Source organism: Cottoperca gobio, chromosome 19, assembly GCF_900634415.1.
Source record: "Cottoperca gobio chromosome 19, fCotGob3.1, whole genome shotgun sequence".
Taxonomy (NCBI): Eukaryota; Metazoa; Chordata; class Actinopteri; order Perciformes; family Bovichtidae; genus Cottoperca; species Cottoperca gobio.
In genome coordinates, this window is record NC_041373.1 from 6,570,086 (window position 1) to 6,591,460 (window position 21,375).

Genomic DNA, 21,375 nt, shown 5'->3' on the forward strand with positions numbered 1-21,375 from the left:
AATGTCATTTCGTCTGTCGCTGATGCAGCAGTTCCACTACATCACAAACTGATTGTGAGTTTAACGCTGCAGTAAGTGTTGTTAGGATCATGTTAGACATAATGTAATACACACTCTGTGTATCCAGAAATCAGAATCCAGTTTATTGCTAAGGAGGGTTTCACAGACAGCGACTCTGCTTTGTGTATTGGTGCATAACATAAACACGGTAAGAGAAAATGGAAGCAAATATTTAAAAAATCATGAAACATAGATAAAGAACATTACAATACAAATGTGAAAACACCTTATATGCAATATAATGTGATAAGGTTCCCAGCACGAAGTATAACAAGAATATGCAATATACAGAGATATAGTCCCAAATGTGTGTGTTGAGTGCAAGGCCGTACATTTCATTATTGAAAATGTAATAAATATCAGGGCTTGGGACTTGTACCTTGTAGGGCCACCTTCAGTCTCCATAATGAGGTAAGTGTTCTAGATATTGTTGCTCTTTTGTTTTTCTAAATCAAATCACAGTGCAGTAAATTTGAAATACAGTTGATGTTAAATATATTTTAACTTTCAACTTAATATCTTCCACAGAAACACAAAGGTCTGCAAGGATTTATTGTCTGGAATTGAATTAATGTTTAATTTCCAACTTGAATGAAATGAAAAATAACTTTTCTTTTCTCATTATGCCCATTTATATCATGACCATTCAGAGAAATGCAGAGCGGCAGCCAGACGTGTGTGTGTGTGTGTAATAATTTCTTTTTCTGATATTATCAAACGTAACGTTTAATTAAAATTTTGTGATTGAATAGATTTGTTTTTTTAATATCATATGAGCTTTAAGAGACTAAAGCCTTGGGCGGATGTGGATCTGTGAAAGTGAAAATGTGGTCCAATTTATTGAATTATATCCTGTGTCCTGTGAAGATTCAAGGCATGTTGTGCACAATAATGTGTGTGCAATACATTGTGACCACAGTTCTACATATTAACTGTTCATTGTTCGTATGATTCTTGATCTAATTTAAATATAAAGGATTTAGATCTGGTTTACCAAATACTATAGTTTAATAAAATATATTACTACAACTACGATCTATCCCCATCCAGCAGAGGGCAGCAAACGTCTGTCATTGACCTTAATCTGAAGCGACATTCAACCCATATAAATAGGAACGCTGCGAGGGAGAGATTATTGGTGTTTTTCTCTCGTCTTTTTTTTTTGTCCAGAAATGTTCTTCTCTCTGCTCATCCCCTCCTTAATGCATATCCACATTTACACTCTACAGTCTTATTTGTGTTGCTACTCACTCCACCGTTCCACACTCTCCCACATGATTTGTATTGTTTTGTATAACGCTTTAAAAGATCCTTGAAGGCTCTTTACATGGTAATGAAAACATACTTCATAATTGCTGGTCACTCACTGACTTTTGTTTGAAAGTCCATGATTATAATGCATTTGTAAAATACTTATAATGCATTATTGTACTGCATATAGTATATAAATAAATGCATTATAAAAAAGACAATGTACAACTATAGGAATTATACACTATGATCCTTGCAAACAAAATGTCAGTGGGTGACAATTATGAAATATATTTGACCTTATAAATCATTATAAAACGCTTTATAAGGTGTTATGATTATTGTAATAAAGTTTACGAGTACTAATAACTATAATTATACAGTGCTAAATGCAGATTGTAATGCATTGTAAATCTCTTTATGATGCATTATAGACCTGGGCATCATAAAAACTGTTACCCATATTATATTTCATCGTGACTCCCTACTGTTACTCCATGAAAGGTTTGTTCTGAGCAGCAGGTCTGCTTTGTGGATACTGTGGATCACGAGTGTCGAGTGTTTCATGTAGAAGGGAAGAAGGAAGTGTTAGTGTACGGAAGTGGTAAACTATAAATAGAACCAAACGCGAATTGGATCAATTAATTATGAGCTCTGGATACCCCACAGGGTTTTCAAACTAGCTGAGGAAGCCAAGGGCAGGACTGATGACAGCAGACAGTGTCCCCTTGAAGCTGCTGTGCTGTCACTGACATGCACTGTGAGGCTCTCAGAGGGGGCTGTACACTTTCTTAAGGTCAGTCTGCTGTTTTATGGCTGTTCTGCTGAACACAGGAAGATCACATGTGCTGTATAAAGTCTTGTTAAAAGTAAAAGCAGATGTGGTATGAAGCAGAACAGACAGTACAGTATGTTGATTATATGTTTGTTCATAGCAGCATGGTTAGAATGTTTAAGTGTACTTTAATAATACACTGAATTAGAATCCTAAAATTAGCATTTAAATTAGTTTTTTCTTTTCTTCTGCAGCTGAAGCATATTTGTAGCAGAAGCCTAGCTCCAAAATCATGCCTTTGTTGGTTTTAGAAGTGGAGGGGATACAAAGGTGGGGGTTCAACTAAACTAAAACACAACAAAGCACAGACTACAGGACACAAATAACATATGGTGCTTTCCATAGTCAAGAAAAAACCAAATGCTTTGTAAAGTTCTGAGACTAAACTGCATTGTCATTTACTTTTTAAGGGAAATATGTTTTGTCGCGGACTACGGTCGCAGTTTCAAATGTGGTTAACGATGTAAATTGTACACAAATCAAAACAAAAGCGTCCCAAACTACTTTAATTTAATGGTTTTAATTTAATAACACTGAACGGGGCTCCTCCTCGAACGCTGTATCCAGTTCTCTTTATACATCCGTGTCCTTGATACGTGGACTTATCAATGTGATTGTGAAATGTCAAAGACAAATGTAAGCAGGGACAACATGTGAATGACAATACAGTTTCGTGGTATGGGAACCTAATTCTTTTGAGCCCAGGCTGCTGAGTTTGTGTGTAAAGTCCTTCTTAAGTTCTTACTTATACTTTTCAGTTTCAAACCAGTGTTTTACTAAATCAGGTTGAACCATTAGAGCTAGGAAACATTTTGGGCTGTGCCAAATGTTGTTTTTTTTTACATTCTATTGAGGTCATATTTTATGACGTCATCATAAAAAAAATCCTCAAACAAACATTATGCTATGATAGAAATGGCACAAAAATCTGAACATTTGAAATGAAAGTGTTAAATGTGCCTACTGTAGCCTGATACATTATCATTTTCAGCCTGATCTAGAAAAGAAATACAGTCAACAAACACACCTGTTTTAGAATTTGAATGTCAATATTATGAAAGACGCTTCAAACTACTCAGTACAACTTTAATAAATTAGAGACAAAGTTTTTTTTTGAGAAAATTGTCCTTGATTATTAAGAATAAAAACTCATACTCAAAACTCATCAGTCCGGGCTTTCTGTCAGATTTTATTGATAATGACCTGTCAACATCATCAAACAACCACACTAGGCATCACATTTTTATTTAAATGTTGCAAAAACAAATTGCTGCGCAGACATATGTGACATCACCTCTTTCCAAAGAGGCCCCGCCCACTTCAAACCATGGACCAGAGCACGAACGAAACAAAAAATACAGAACTCTCATGTAAAAAAAAATTCAGGGCCTTTAAAGAAGCTCCAATGCTCTCGAGCAGGTCAAAGTGGCTATTTCATCTCAAAAGTCGGCTCTAGTGGCGTCCAGATAATGCTTTTGTTACCTGACTGCAAGCTGCAAGAGCAGACATTGACCAAGTCTGATCTCCTTCAGAACAAACACAATAAAAACTGTGATTGTGATGAAGTGTGTTGAATGTAGAACTTTTGGAAGAGTCTTACAGAGTCCAAACTGTAATGCACTGAAAACCACTTTAGTTCTGTAACATATGAGATCGTCTGTGGTGACACTTTCAAATGATGAATAGCTTTTAAGAATAAGCTGTCTGCCCAGGGCGGAGCCATAAGCCAACTCATTACGCCTTAACCAGATCTATCATGGGAACTATGAATATTCATAAACTGCTCTTGTTTTACATTATTAACTTACTCATTCCGCCCAATAATAAGATTTATGATTGCTCAGTGACTCCAGAGTTTGAAACCAGTGGCGTAAAAATTCTCCGGTCACCATGGTGGTGTGGCATAAATTGAGAAGATGTTCTAGAAATGCAGTCATAAATAAAACACATCACGGCCTAAGAGACAGGCCTAATTAGCTTTCACTGCACATCAATTTAGCACTGCACTGCTGGGTATTAAGCCATGACTAAATCTGAAAATTCTTAATTAATTACCTAGGGCTTACTAACATTTTGCGTTGGCTTTATGTTATTTTTGTATTCTTTTCCCTCTTCAAGGACATCTAGCTCTATTGTTTTTAACAGTGTTTGTCTGTAGGTGTGTGGGTGTGTGTTGGCTTTGTGGTGTTTTATTATCTCACTTTGTGCGAGTGTGCAGGGGAGTAGAGAAGGGGAGGAAGAAGAAGAAAAGGGAGGAGAAGATGCAAAGAAGAGAGGGAAACGTGTGTTTGAATCAGGGCTGTAGTCTTAACTCTGACTGTAGCGGGGCCACGAGGGTTTTTAATGCTGATCTATTTTTGAATTATATAAGTATATAACAAAATAAGTCTGATCTAAATTGTTTTCTTTCCTGTGTTTATGACTTAAGAACGGGTGAAAAACAATAAAATATATCTATCTATATATATTGTTTGGTCAGGATCATTTCTATAATATAATAAATAAGAGTTTGTTGTTGTAATGCTCATCTCGGCCACAAGAGGCTGAAGTGCACACTACCCCATAATTATAGAGAATTGTAGAGTCAGTGGTGTTATTAAACCTCTTGTGACCAAAATGAGTATTACAACAACAAACAACGTAAAAACATGATCCTGACAAAAAATATGTTTTTCACCTGCCAATCATTCTTTTCACCTGTTTTCACAGATTAAAAAAAGGTGACTAAGAGGGTTTTAGGTATTCCATGCCCTCGGACTGGAATATATTGCAGAAAGTTTTAAAACTCCATGATTTGATTTCTTTGAATGCTTTTAAATCCATTTTGAAAGAACTAGAGACAGAATATTTGGGGTGTCGGGGCCCAAACTGATATTTTGGATGCGTGGCTTGTAATGCACTTTGTTCCTTAGGATGTTATTGTAGTTTTGTCTGTTCTTCTGTTTTGTGTCTGTTTACAATCACTGGTTTGTATATTGTGCTGCTGGCTATCTTCACAAGGACTCCCTTGAAAAAGAGATTTTTAATCTCAAAGGAACCAATCCTGGTTAAATATTAATAATACAATTAAAAATTGCTAATAAATGAATAACTTATGTTGTTTTTGGTGTCTAATCAAACATTTCTTTGTAGGATTTGGAGCGTTTTTTACTCCAGCCCTGGAATGTGTGCTTCCCCTTCCCATCCCTGCGCTGTCATCACGAGTACCTCCTGAAGGATGCAGTAATTTCATCTAGTGGACCACAATTACATTACTCTCCAACCCCTTTGAGCCTGAAGGATGAAAGCTCACGTTGAAAGCCTCTCGTCAGGCACAAAGACATTTCCATGGTGTTAGTAAGACATATGACACACTGGTGTTACAAATGTCTCTCTTACTGACAAGCTTGTATTCGCCTGACCTTATAGTTTCTTTTTAATCTCCTTAAGTGATCCGGGTCAAGAACAGAACATCTGACACCTCTGCATTGTTGGGATGAAGTAGGGATGTGCGCAATTAGTCGACTAGACGATGAAACGATGCTACCGTCGCACTGAAATGTCATGTCTTCTTAGTCAAATGTTGCTTCATAAAATCAAGCACCCGTTAGCTACCAATGTTTACAACACCTATTTCAAAGGGTTCTTATTTAAAGGGAAATATTTTTTAATATATAGATTAAATTGTGTACAATTTTGGCTTTTTTTTAGACCAGTAGACCAGTCTAAAGGCCCTGTCACACATATCCGTATTACAGAAACGTATGCCGACGCATACGAAATATCAGCAATACGTTGATATAAATTAAGGGCAAGTTGTGATCGTTCGAAGGATGCAGACGTTACGTCGAACACGGCAGACATACGGCCCCATCACACAGTTCTGTATGGCAGAAACATATGCCGGCGTATATGAAAAGTAGCAAAAGATTTTTCAGAGTCATGTCAAACCTATTGATAGCGTATCACTTACTTATACAGAATGTATCAGAGCGTCTGGCCAACAGAGCTGGAAAAGTGCCATTTGGTTGACGTCATGCTGATGCTGGAGAACGGCTAGAATGTACTCTTGTCGCGGCCTCTCAGCATCCTCCATGCTCTCTGATGATGGGTTGATGTATTCATCAAGACGTGCTGTGAAGAAGTGAGGATGAGCTACTCACAGGGACCCTATGTACTATTTTCAAACCCCAATAAGCTCCCAAAACACTAGCTGAACGCTAGCTGTACTGTAGAAACATGTCGTCAGGCATCATCTTAACATAGGGTAGGAATAGGGTATCCACTCGTTATCAATAAGTTGGCTGTAGGATTCACCGTCAGCCGACAGTAGCCTATATCTAACGTTCCTCTAACATATTTACATAGGTATTCACAAAGGTATTTACGTACTATACTTACGTAGGTAAGTATTCACGTACGTATTCCGTATTCATGTATGTCTAACGTAACGTAATTTATGTCTAACGTCTGCATATCTTATGAAGCACACGTCGGGTACGTCCAAACATCAGCGTTCAACAACGCACCCCAGCGTAACACAGCGAGCTCTTAATGAATACTACTTATACCTTACCTTATATCAACGCAAACCAGCGTGTTGCCGATATTTTGTATACGCCATATTTTTGTATAAGTTATGCATTCGTTGGGCATTCGTCCGATACATTTTGGAAATGTAAGTGATACTCTATCAATGTTCACTTTTCCGATCCGATGAAAAGTTGGACGTATTTGGACTACGACTACAAATTTTCATATACGCCAGCATACGTTTCTGCCATATGTGTGACAGGGCCTTAAGTTTAAACTTCCGTTTCAAAGTCGGGGGAATTAGTCATTAGGAACATCCCTAGGAAGAAGTAGCCTTCTTAGATAAGTTACTTTCCATCGCTAGATTCAACCCACAATGAACATTTTATTTATTCCATATGTTTTAGATTAAATCACATGTATCCACACCTATAAATATGGATTTCTGCTTAGCTCGAAGAGGAGTGCACAGATAAAGGAAACGCTTGTCCACTTCGATTAACGGTAATTAATGATTAGCATTTTTATGATATTGAGCTGTGTGTGTCTGTCTTAGATCACTGTACTGAACCTGCTTTACTGCAGCTATATGCCCACACATCATCTTACACCGACTTCCTGTGTGCGATCTAATGGGTGGGACATATTCTCTATAGAATAGACGAGACGGTAGGTGTTAAACCATTTAACTTAAATGATCCTTAATAATGTGGCATGAATTGAATCAATTACTATTGGAATGCAAAGTTAATCTACTTTCTGCATTCAAGAGTTCAAAGCTTCACTGGTAAAGGAAGCCTCTCCAATGGGTCATTATTTTGAATATTAATCATTTAATCTATACTCGGCTTTTTTGATTCAAACCACTCAAATTTTCTTTTCTTTTAACATCAAATGTAATGCTTCTATCCCCTGTGTTATTACGGAGTCTCATTGACAGCTGCTGCCTGAGGCCATGTTAGGTCTAAAAATAATTAGATGGGATGGGATTATACTTCGAACTTCAGACAGTTGTTGCATTCAAAACGTTTTTAAAGAAGTTCAGGGTTACTGAGCTTTAAAATAAATATAGTTTGTTCTTTTTTTTTTTTAACAAGATCCTCTGAGTAACATAATATGCAGTACTAAGAATTATGATTTTTCTTTTTTACTGCAGACTTCTGGGAAAACTATACAATCAGGTTTATACAAGACTCTGTGGCAAAGAAAGGGCCTCTCTGAGTCTTTTGCTGAAGGAACCTTGAAAATGTTCTCTACCAGGGAAAGAAATAACAAGATGCACAAGTGTCCATGAAGTGAAAGTGAGTTTCTACAGTAACACAATCTTTTACAGTGTGGTAAACATCCTTTTTACAAGTCTGTCCTTGATTTAGAATCAATCTAAGCAACTGTTAACTTTATTACAGACCTAATTTTAAATCAGACATTTTAACATGTAATAGCAGGAAAAGCATTTGTGTACCTCATAAAAATGATAACAACTGCAGTCCATAAAGGTGGTCCAATTCCCCGGCCCTGTGCATGCTGGATTACTGGGAAACTGAACTCTCATTAATAGTTTTATAATAATTACTTACGGCTGCTGTGACAAGTCAATATAGCTGCTGGGAAAACATGTCTATTGTACAATATGTTCCAATTCCATACAAGATCATTTACACATTTAGTATACAAGAAATATACGTGGTTTACCATTTTTACTAACAGGAAATGATAGGTGAAATGATACAAGACTCGATTTTGGAAAGCAATTAAACTTTTTTCCCAAACTTAGTTTTTATTGTTTTCATTCAAATTAAAATACAAGAGATAATAGAAGTTGACAAAGAATTTACATATAACATTCATAACATTATAACATCATTGCAAACATGTATGCCATTGCTTGAATAACAAAATATTCCATAATACAAATAGTAGGGAATGAGCCCTTACCCCAAGTGAAGGAGTTCAAGTACCTCGGGGTCTTGTTCGTGAGTGAGGGGACGATGGAGCGAGAGATTGGCCGGAGAATCGGAGCAGCGGGGGCGGTACTGCAGTCACTTTACCGCACCGTTGTGACGAAAAGAGAGCTGAGCCAGAAGGCAAAGCTTTCAATCTACCGGTCGATCTTCGTTCCTAGCCTCACCTATGGTCATGAAGGCTGGGTCATGACCGAAAGAACGAGATCACGGATACGAGCGGCCAAAATGGGTTTTCTCAGACGGGTGACTGGCGTCTCCCTTAGAGATAGGGTGAAAAATGACGAGATTTGTTTTCTCAAATTGAGTTAGGGGTGGATTTCGTATCTTTAGGGGTTGAATAATAAGAAAATCATAGGGTCCAGGTTTTATCGACCCCATAAGCCTCGTTTTGGCGCAAACCCAAAACGGCCGCCATCTGAACAATGAATGTTGCATATCTCAGCATCCCATGGTCTGATTATGACACTCTTGGTGTCTACTATGGGGTTGTTAGGGGGCGCTGAGTTGATTGGTAATGTTTTTGAGATGATTGTTGGTCAAGATCACCCTCACACACTCAGGGGCGAGGTCAAGATTTATTTGTTTCAGTCAGCCTTATCCTCCTCCTCCTCATCGCTCTCTTCCTCTTCCTCATCCATATGGTAATCTTTCTGGTTGCTACAACCTTCTACATAGCACTTGCAAAGAGGTGTGCAAGCTAGATCATTCTTTGCACAGGAGCAGTTCCCTTTGCATTCTCCCTTACACCCGTATTTGACCATTGCAATCACAGCTCGGGGTGCTGGGGGTACAAGGCATCTGACTGGCAGCTCTCCCTCCGTCCAACCATTTCCATCTAGACTCGGAAGTGAGGGATGAGGAGAAATGTAGCCCTTGTCTCGCATGGTTACATTGTTTGCCCGCTGTATATGAGGGATCAGTGTGCTACGGGTGGGAGGGAGCATTTCACTCTCGAGATTTTTAGCTCTGAATAGTTCCCAGCGAAGATCAGGTAAGATTCGGGTTGAGCTTTTTGGAGCGTACACTTTGCACACGAATGTTTCCAGGTGTTGAAAGGTTGGCTGGCATAACTGGAATGGCGCTCTCATCAGTGATCGGCGTGGATATAGGACCTTCCCCGAGGCAGCCGAATGTTTCAATGATGGGATCATTGTCGTCAAGGGAGAGGAAGGCAGTCACCCATGTCTTCTTGGAGATTCCTACTTTCCTCCCCAGTCTGCCCCTGTGAAGTGATGAAAGCCCAACAGAGCTTTAGACTTCTGCCTTCCAACGGCTTGTACCCGCTCGCACATGTCTATCTCTCGGTGCTTTGTACCTTTCCCGGTCAGAAACTTCAGTTGGGTCAGTGCACCAAGATGATTGCATGATACCAGGTCCATGAGTAGGACGAGGACGTCGGTGTCGGGCGACCAGACATGCACCTTGCGCCAAGTGCACTCTTGAAGGCATAGCAGGACATGCAAGGGGATCAGCGTATCAGTCTTCGCTGAAAAACCTCTGTTGCTTTTCGGCTTGAGCTTCACTTGTCTGTCTGTACGAGTGTTCTGAATTAGGATCTGACATGCCACGTCCACTGTTTTCTTCTCTTCTGCTGCTCGTCGTTTCCCGACCGTCTTGGCTCGGCCAAAAAGCAGATGTTTTAGAAGCACTTGCAGCATAGGAGGGTTTTCGAAGGACCTCAGCTCACCGATGAATTTCTACTCATTTCTCTCCAGAATTTCACTTCTTAGAGCACTGGAGACGTCGAGCAAAGCTGCAAGTATCGGGTCATCTTGATCTTGCATGGCATAATAGTCTACAGCTTGACTGACTGCGCTAGACAGCGTGATCTTGTCTGGTTCATTTGGAGATGCAGACTTCACGAACTCAACATACGGTATACTTTTGAGAATCAGATCCTTGAGGTACTTTTTGTGGTGCCAGCCAAACTTAATGTTGTGTTCCTTCAGCAGTGACACATATTCGTCATTGATTTGGTTCATATTGAGTACGGTACCTTCAACTGACAGAGAACCCGGAAGAGACATAAGCAATTGGGTGTCACAAAGATTTCTGATCATGAACTCATTGACGTTCAAATTTTAAGGACATGTTCGCTGAGCGGTACGAAGGCAAGCTGAATGGTAGTACTTCTCCAGAACCGCCGCATCGCCGATCCCTTCAAGGTCGGCCACACACGTACGAACAGTATCATCTGTGGTGTTATCCTTGATATGGAGTAAAACTTGACCTCGACCGTCGCTGTGTATACCATGCAAGGTAAATGTCGGTGATGGCGGACAGAATGAGCATGATGCGAAGACACAGACAACCTCCTTGGGCTTGGTTTTGAACCTCTTAGGCCTGACATTGTTGACAGGTCAACTCGAATCAGCTTAGCTACAATTCTCTGAAACAAAGGTAAATTGTGTTATGTATTTTATCGTTTCTTCAATTATCTTTTTTACTTATTGCCTGTCATCACTACAAAAGAATAAACATCTGCCCAATGATGGTCGCAATTACCACTTAGCACCACCTCAAAACTAATTCTAAGTCTAAAAACCCTGACCTTGAAGCTATATATAAAATTGTCACCAATTGACTCGGCACATTACAAAAGGCATATATTTGACAGTAATGTGATGTTAGTGATGACAGTAAAACCACAACATCCATAGATTAGAAGTTGTGAAACCGAAATTTTGTGATTTGGGGGTTATTTGACCTTGACCTATAGAGTGTGACCATGACCACCAATCATGTCAAAAACATTACCAATCAACTCAGCACCCCTAACAACCCCATAGTAAACACCAAGAATGTCATAATTAGACCATGGGATGCTGAGATATGCAACATTCATTGTTCAGATGGCGGCCGTTTTGGGTTTGCCCCAAAACGAGGCTTAATGGGGTCAAAAAACCTGGACTCTATGATTTTCTTATTATTCAACCCCTAAAGATGCGAAATCCACCCCTAACTCAATCTGAAGCAAATAAATCTCGCCATTTTACACATCAGCCTCCACTAGTAAGGATGCCACCTGGGCGCCTCCCTAGGGAGGTGTTCCAGGCACGTCCAGCTGGGAGGAGACCCCGGGGAAGACCCAGGACTCGGTGGAGAGATTATATCTCCTCAACGCCTCGGGATCCCCCAGTCAGAGCTGGAGGACGTGGCCCGGAGAAGGGAAGATTGGGGTTCCTTACTGGAGCTGCTGCCCCCGCGACCCGACCCCGGATAAGCGGTAGACGATGGATGTATGGACAAACATATATTGTAAGATATGTAATTCTTACATTTATGCAGTAACATAAATAGAGAATACATTTAATAAATTAATATAAAAAATATTAAATGTTCGATATATATAAAATAAAGAGAGTCCTTGTCAAGAGAGGTGTCATACTTTCAAGTTCTACACCTATAAGAACATATTTAGCAAATAATTATTTTCAACAAAATAATTATTTCTTTCCTCCATTTTTAACAGACATTATTGCATTTAGGCGATAAACCCCTTTCAGCTATGCATAAGGACAAAAGTGTACATTAAAAGCACGCTGACAAATAAAGCAGTTTTTAGTATGCATACTGATCTGCTACACCCACAGGGGACATATGGTGCTATCTGCAATATATCAAACGCACCCGTTCACTAAGGCGGGCTGTTTAAACTGCCGATGCCCCGCCCACTCATTCGCTCCAGAGCACATGCAGGGGTGTCGCAAACTGCTGTGGTAATTGTCACATCTGTTGTTTATGTGGCCTCTCACGCCTAAATTCACCCCCTAAAGTCTGATATGTTGCTTTAGGACACATTTGTGGTGAAAATAACCCATCCTTCACTGGTTTTCTGGCTCAAATGCGCTGTCTTTCCCCGAAATGGTGGAATAGGAGAAATATGGCAGCTGCTCAGATAACTAGCTTGCTCAGACCACCAAGTAGCTGACGTTTTGTTTGGCTCTACACTGCTGGGACCTTAATGGCATAATGCCATTGAATCCTTATCTGAAAGGGTGCCTGTTATTGACTATCAAATGCTTTTTCTATTTAAAGAAAGTTACAGTAGCTAGTAAGAAACCTAACCTATTATTTACTTATCATGATATATTCTTTGTTTACTAAACCCTGTGCCTTTATGACAATCATAAAATCAACTAAAGGAACATCACAAAATATGTTGACCTCAAAACTCTCATGAAGTTATAACAATTAATTGTTAGGTTGGGCTCTGGAAATGATTTGTAGTCATTTAGTTTCTTTAGTTTTAAAGGGTGAATTAGGAAATGGTATTCTTTTGTGTTAATTTTTGTCAACAAAAAGAAAATTGAATATCAATATTTTGTTTTGTTAAATTGACATATATCCTGTCTGCTTATCATGAAACTCCTTGTTAACTACAAACCTCAAAGCTGAGTAACTCCCACAAGTTCACATGTATTAAAATCATCCAACTCCTATAAATGTCCAGTTTACTGCTCCATAAATACAGTGTGCAGTTACTGGAAGGCAGCCAGAGTTGTGTGTGGTTTTTTGCATTAATTTAAATGACTTGCATCCATTAACAGTAATGTATAAGAATGTTTCACACGACAGAAAGCAAACATGAACATTACATCTTTTTTAAAGCAGCCACAGTAATTGTGCACAGCAAGAATACTCAAGAGGGAACCAGAATATTAAAGTTCATAAAGTGAGATTAGATTGCCCGTACTGTGCTAAACCTCCAGGCCTCAGCTCTTAACGTGTCACACCTGGATCTAGTTTATAATAACGACCTGCTGTATCACCACATCCTAATCAAATGTACTATATAAGGCCTACAGTATGCACGGAAGCAGCAAATAATTATAGAACTGCTGACAATACCTTATGTGGATTGTTTGTACTCCAACGGTAGCTAGATTTCAGGCTTTTCTCTGGCTGATGGGATACGGGTGGAAACTGACAGGGCTCTCAGTGGGAGACTGATTCTAAAACCATGAGCATGTGTAGTATAAAAACTCCTGTATAAAAGAAAACAATATATCAATAAGTTAAAACTATCTTTACAAATCTTTATAAACTGTATATATATATATTATTATTATATTCTTGATGATGTTGGAGATACCTTATTTTAGGCCACTAGCCATTGTTGTTGTTGTTAACATGGTGGTGATTTTAATGCTTTTAAAAATAATTTATTTACTGTTATGGACAGATGGAAGCGACAGCAATGTGGATTGCCAAGTCAAGACATCAACATTAGGTTAAGACCTTAACTGTTACACCAGAGTTCAGAGAGATGCAACAAAGGACCTGAACACAAGGACAGAAGAACACAAGGTCTTACTACAGTGTGCTACAGATCTCATCATTCTTTCCTTTATCGTCAAGCCTCGATCAAGGCTCGAAATATCAAGATATCTTTAGCCATATTGCCCAGCTCTACAGTTTTGGTGTGATGAGCCGTGCTATGGACAAGGAATGGATGATACCACAAAATTAGGTTTTGTGCCAAAACCAAGTAGTACCTGGGCAAGAATCACAAATATTAATAATTTTTGTTAGTAAGTGCCATGTGTGTATTTTCTCTGATCTAACAAGGTGATCTGGACACAATAGGAGCACCAAAACCGATCACACTCTTGTCAGAATATGACAACAACACTTTGTTTGCAGAGTTTCTTTCCAATCTCCACTCATTGGTGAAATAGACATAGAAGAGAGAGACGGATAAATCTTTTTGTATTTGTCATATCCTCGCCAGTATGGAGACTCAAAACAAGAATCGATTGTATGGAACCCCCCCCCCCACACACACACACACAGGTTGTTGGCATCACTACCTTTTCTCCTGGAGACAGGTATATCATTTTATAATAGGGATGCACAATATATTGTATATTGGGGCAGATAAATTCCCCACCGCTAACGGGAAATTTACATTATTATGTATTTTTTCCGAAAAGGAAATTATAGCCAATAGATTATCGGCAACAAACAAAGAGAAAAAGAACAAGCACAGCACGCTGACTAAAGAGCCAGTGGGGACATATTTACAGTTTCAGAGGAAGACAACATGATTGCATGCTGCAATAAAAGCTTTTCAATGTACTTGAACTTTGAAGAGCCAGGACTTTTGTTCATTTTTATTGCGTTAACAAAGGTGTTGCCAGTGAGACTAGAGTTAACTACAGTTATGAACTTTCTTTTCTAAATATAAAATTGTGAAATGATAGATTATCTTATCGTATCGGCCATGAGAAGCAGCTAATTGTCGGTTATCAGTATCGAATGAAACAATCGATATTGTATATCCCTATTCATTTATTTTTACTAATGTATAAATTATATAAGAAACATTTTTCCTTTTTAAATGTGACCACCATACACCACTACAGTATATTTACTTTATTGGGGGTCTAATTTAGCCATAGCTGGTCGTTATTGACCTCTAAGTCAATGTTTCCCTTCAGGGAGCTCGCCCCTTACTTTATGGATCATCAGACCCACAACTCATTATTTTAATAATTCATAGGTGGTGGCATGTAAATGATGAGCTCTGTAAGTCACCCTGGATGAATCTGGTGCTGCGATGAATAATGTATCTGCAGCGTGATCCCAGGACACCGGACACAGCCCCTCCCCTCCCTCCTTTCATGGTCAGCCTTTCTTTCACCCATTCCTCCGTTTTTTTTACTCTGACTTTATGTATCATCACGCTTCTCTTCCTCTCCCTTTTCTCTTCGTCTCTAGCTCTTATTTGCTCTCTGTCTCACTATCATCCATTTCAACTTTTCACTATGTCTTTGTCCTCCTCCTCTTCTATCTTATTTCCCCCTCTCTCCCAGACCCTTTTCTTTCACCCTCCCCCCTTGTTCCTCCGTGAAAGCATTAAGAAATTATTCACAGTGATTTTTCCTCAGCCTGGTCTTGAGTGCTCAGCTGATTCGTGAGGAGCACCAAGGTCAGCCACATTGGCTGCTGCTGCTGCGAGTACATCTCCCCCATTACCTCCTACATACATTTATGTAGGAAAATCACCCGTCTCCATAGCCTGGAGAAAGCACGCTACACCACTGGCATCATACTTTGAATGGTGTGTGGCTGTTGAATGCAGTTGTTTGCTCGTTGCTTTTGCCTCTTTGAGCAGCGGCACTTTTGCCAGAGTTTTCATAACTTCAGCTCCCAACTCCTTCTGTGAAGCTCTAAAAGATTTATTAGACAAGGTCACAGGCATTCCTCAAGTTTCCATCCAAAATGTAGCACAAACTCTTTCCAGAAAATTAGAAAAAGAGAACACAAATTAATGCACATTTCCATCCACTACTGTTAAGCGAATATTAGGAGTTGGGTGCATCAAGGTAAAGCGTTGGTGCTGCTAATCCTCCATCTACGAGCCATTGCTCCATTGCGGAAAAAGAGGGTGTAATGAGATGACAAAATTAAAAGAGCTGCAGTCAAAATGTGTTGGAAATATGACCTTTAATGTGAATTCATGTAGGATATATTAAGTCTGTTTCCATTGCACTTAATTGCATTTTGCTTTTTATTGTTGGAATTTTTCCACCTCAGCCAAGGCGTTTCCAATCATGATGATGGAAGGATGGATATTGAAATAAAACTAAATATTATATTTTAGTGATTTATGCCACTGTCAACAGATTTAATTTTGGAGGAATGTGCAGAAAATGATTCACAAAAGAATATTTCCATTTGGTGGAATGATGCAGCTGTAAATATCATGTATTTGGTTCATGTCGTATAGCTTCAGTGAAGAACTTGAGCAGACCGATCAGAATATATTCAGTATGATCATTTTAACAACCTCAAAGCTACTCATTGGAAACAAAAGGCATAACTTGTATATTAAGGGGTGTAAGTGTTCCTGACAAGCGACCTCTTCTGGCTGTGAGAATAATGACTTCTGTTTGGGGGAAAGTACTGTGATGTTGAGGAGGTTGGGGTGTGTGGTCGTATGTACAGAGTTTATGACTCTTTGTTTTCTGTCTTCTTTGAACTGTGAAATTTGGTTTAACCATGACCCTGATTTTTCCTTAGCCGAGTAGTTTGTAGTTACTTCAACCAACTAAACTTAAGTCGAGAGGCGGCAGATCGTTGTTGTTGTTTTGGTGAGGATTTGTCGATGATTTTAGCAATAATAAAAAGACACAAGTAGCATTGTAGGCCTGCGAGTATCTACAGTATTACCAAGTTGGGTAAAAGAGTTGGAAGTTGTCTTGGTGAGTTTCTATTGCAACAGAAGATACGGAACAACACTCAGCACAGAATACTAATATAAGTATTTAAGGAACTCTGATGAGCGCAGCAGTTATACTGTGGTGCGGACCAAAACAACCAAGCGAACCCTGGTGCGGTTCGATTGCAGGAAGAATGTAATTCGACCCAATTGCAGGTAGTGAACCAAACAACCCAAGAGAACATACAGAATATTCTAAATAAAGTACAAATGTTTCTGACCAATAAGAAAGACTTCTGCGAGTACATTTCTGGCTCTGCTCCTTCATACATGGCCCTCAGAAAAGTATTTTTTATTGCTTTTATATTTGGTCCTCTTTAATTTGTGCACTGTGAAGTGGCACTGGACTAAATAGAAAACTGACTGAAAGTATCAATTTCACTGTGATTGGGACGAGCCAAGCAGACTGTGGCTTATGAAACTGAAACTCATCTAAGAAACTGCAGTGGACCACTTCTCATTTCACTTCTCTTTTCAGATATCCAATATTCAAAAGACATTGTATCAAGTGAGTTAAAGGTCGCTTCTGATTTTCAAGTCAGTGCGAGGATGAATTCTGAGCAGCCTATTGCGAAATCTGTCATTTAAATTTGACATTCAAATAATTGGAATATCACTATCTATATATCTATATTTCAACAAAATATCTCACTGTTCTCCTGCTGCTCTCTCCGTCATTCTCTCTCTCCAGCGACGGGGATGGGTTGTGTATATTTTGTATGTCTTTGATGTGTCTCACTATGTCACTCCATTGTCTTTTCGTTCCCCATGAAGCTCGAATCAGGACTCCTATAACATTTAATAATGTAACTCTGTATGTGTGTGTGAACTGCCTCTCGTTCTCCCCCGCCCCGCTCAAATTCTGTGCCAACTGGAGGGTTTTAGTCTCAGATCAAAGAAAATAGTTGCAAAAGTCTTGTAATCTGACAGGTCACAAGATGAATAACGGATTAGAAAACCTTTATCCTGCATACAATTAGATTTGTTCAGATCTTCCTCTAATCTTTGTTTATTTTCATGTGAATTACTGGATGATATTTCCACGTCAGGCCTTTTAAAAATGTTGCAAATAAGATGGGGTCAAAATGGTCATATTTGGTCAATGTATGCAGCTGCTGGCGATGAGTGATTTAAGGGTACAAGACAATTAGGTTTGCAAAAAGATCCGATCTGTGTGATTAGGGATGGGTCATTTTCAATACCATAGTTGAAGAAATATAAACTTATATCAAATTGTCCTAAATTGAAGTTTAGTTAAAAAATTCAGTTTTTAATACCACAATACTAAAACATTTCGGTTGCCCAAAAGTATGTTATAGTGAACTGCAAGGTAAAGAAATTGGAGCTAGTTCATAGTTGTCATTTTACAGCTAGTTAAAGCCCATTTTATTATCTAAGTTTGCTTTAACAACTCAACTTAATAAAGCTTCTCTGATTTGATCCCGAGATTAACTGATGTTGCATTTGTGTTCTGGAAAAAAATATTACCCTTCTACATGATTGATTGGGCTGATCTAATCTGCCACCTTTTCAATATAGTGGAAAGATAACATCAGCAGACACACTGAGCGGGGCTTTTCTCTCTGGTTGCTTTTTATATATTACTTCAACTGAGTGGAATATTGCCTCAACGAATTGTAAGAGATAATGCAGATAATCTATAGTTGTGGCCAGTGAGTGCCTGCATATGAATTATGGCACTGCACCAAAGATGCTGGTGCCTTTTTTAAAGAGGCCATATATTTGATTATAAATGTATGTGCATAACCATAACTGCAACACTTAGCCTTAACCGCAGCACTCGCCCTGGCCCTTATGGGAAGGTGGATGGAATGGGACGGAGCAGAGAGCGGGGGTGAGAGGGAAATGTATGTATTTATGACATTGATCTGAAGCAGGATGGGGGTTGGGTGTGAGAGTGGAAGACACGGCCTGCCGGCTATTATCCATGGCCCGACCGAGACACGAGGCGGAGAGGTGATTAGCCGACAATGAGAAGATGAGGGGCCTGTCCATCTGCCTGACAAACAACATGCAGACAGTCTGCGGCCCTACTGCTTGCATTTGCGGTCCCATTAGGGAATCAGGCCATATTTCTTAGATCCGGGCGGAGCAGATCAATGAAATGAGAAGGACTTGCTGCCGGCAGGCCACTTGTGTCTGAGTGGGGCCAGCACAGCTCTCCTGTCTGTTCTGCAACACTAGGGAGAGCCTTGCCTCAGCACTTTGCCTGAGGGGTGAGGAGGGTGAGCGCACTGGTGATGAGTCACTTCCACAAGTTGTTTATTGATCGGCTGTGGGGCATTATATCTCAGTGCTCGTTAAGTGTGCTGTCTACCCGTCTGCTCTGCTTTTATTTGCATAGAGATTATCTTGGAGACTAACTTCAGTATTCCTGCTGTTCAATCACAGCATATAACGAGGGATCAGAGGTTTCAGTGTCTGTCAATTGGACAGGTGCATCATTTATTCTATTCAAGAAAGGTTTGCTTCACTGGAGATGACATTTCCTCTGACTGGTGTGGGAAAGTGAAGTAATTTTTCCAAGAAGTATTAGTGTGTGCGTGCGTACAGACATGTGTGCTGCCTATTAATATTCCACATGAACAGCTGCACACTGCACCGCTATCACAATCTGCCCGTTCTCACTTTGTGCCATTTGCACATTTCCTCAGAGATTAGCTGTTTGTTTGAAAAGGCAACTCCCTGGAGGAGAGGGAGAGGGGTATATGCAAAATTGAAAAGCTGTCCTTATAACACAAACAGCACCAATGGAAAATGAAGAGAGGCAGACTCGAGGAGGGATGAGTATCGCTTCAAAGTGCTGATACCAAATCTTAGTTTTGGTACCAATATTTACTTTGAGAAATGTGTAGAAAACCCAGAAGAAGCCACGGTTCTCAATGTTGTCTAAACACGAGCAGCCGCAACATAACTTTGCCTACAGAAAATGCTCTAACGACCATTTATCTTCATTCTGCATTTGACTCCCAGAGCGAACATAGTTTAGGTCATGGTAAGGCTGGCAGGCATTGTTCAGTCATCTGCACCAGGGTAGAACATCTCAACATGTGTCCTCTTTTTAACGCTTCACTTCCCACTGATCTTTGCCTTCAGTCATTTCTGTAGACTTTGAGTAATGTGTGGTTTCCCTGAGGAACAGCTCCAGCTGCACAGTGTGACTGAGGTGACAGGTGATTGTAACTGAGGTTTGATACCGCATGTGTCCTGCAGCTGAACGACACAATGCACAATGCAGGCATAACTCACAAGACATGTTGGGGAGACACTACAGGTAACAGATTAGAACTATCAGATATCTTCACCAGTTGATTACTTACATTAAGACACTTCTTTTTTATATTACAAGTTTTCTGAAATGTTATGTTTAAATAGGCAAACTAGGTATTATGTTATAAGAAAAGATAAGATAGAACTTTATTCATCCCAAGGGAAATTGTTGTGCAACAGTTGCGATACACAGTCGGAACAGTAAGATTTACAAAACAAAAATGTACCAACATGTACAAATAGTGCAAAATGTGTTAGTTTGGATACATTTGTAGAACAGAAATCTGATTTGATAAGTCAGGTAGAATATTCTTGTTTCATTTTGTTGACATGTTAGAGTCAAATTTTCTTTGTATCACTCCATGAATCAGAAAATACTGTCAACAGCCATTAAAAAAATAATATATATATACATTTTTGCCATGTTTTTAGGAATAAAATGTTCTATAAACATAACGTCAGGTTATGAATGATATATGATCAAACCCTTCGGTCAAAACCTTCAGAATAAAGATAGGAATTAAACTGTAAAGTTTGGTGTATGGAAGTGTATGGAAGAATATTGCAAACTTTCGGTGAATTTAGGAGAAATCTACAGACACAAATAGACAAAGTTAGTCAAATAAACACCTTGGATGTTTTCCTTCCAGTAGTCTGAGACAACACATATTTTAAAATACCCAAAAAATGACCAGTACATGAAAAATGATAATTTGATACATAGATACTTTATTGATCCCGAAGGAAATGTAGGCATCCAGTAGCTTAAAAGACATATGACATTACACAGCTGCTCCCCCCGGCATTAAAAGGTAAATACAAATAAAAATAATACAGCAAAGATGTTACTGCTAATATTAAAGTATGAATTGAGTTGGTAGCCATTTTATCAAACATCTGTGCTTATAGTTTAAACACTCTTAGTTTTGATTCAGAGCCAGTTTGTCTGTCATTAATGTGCATCTGAGGAGAAATTGAGTGACAAGAAGTGATTTATTACAATGAAGGCGAGAAGGTGGTGCTTTGTTAAGTGTTATTATCTGTATCTATCACAGTATTTAGTGTTTATTGGAAGGCCTAAAATCCGTTGTTGTCACTGAAATGCAGTGTTATGTTCCAGTCAAGGCTGATGCAAATACACAACATATTGATGCCTGCTTTCGGGGATTATTTCAGTTTAATTAAGCATTAATATATATTGGAATTGGGGCTGAATAAAATATCAGCTTCATCAC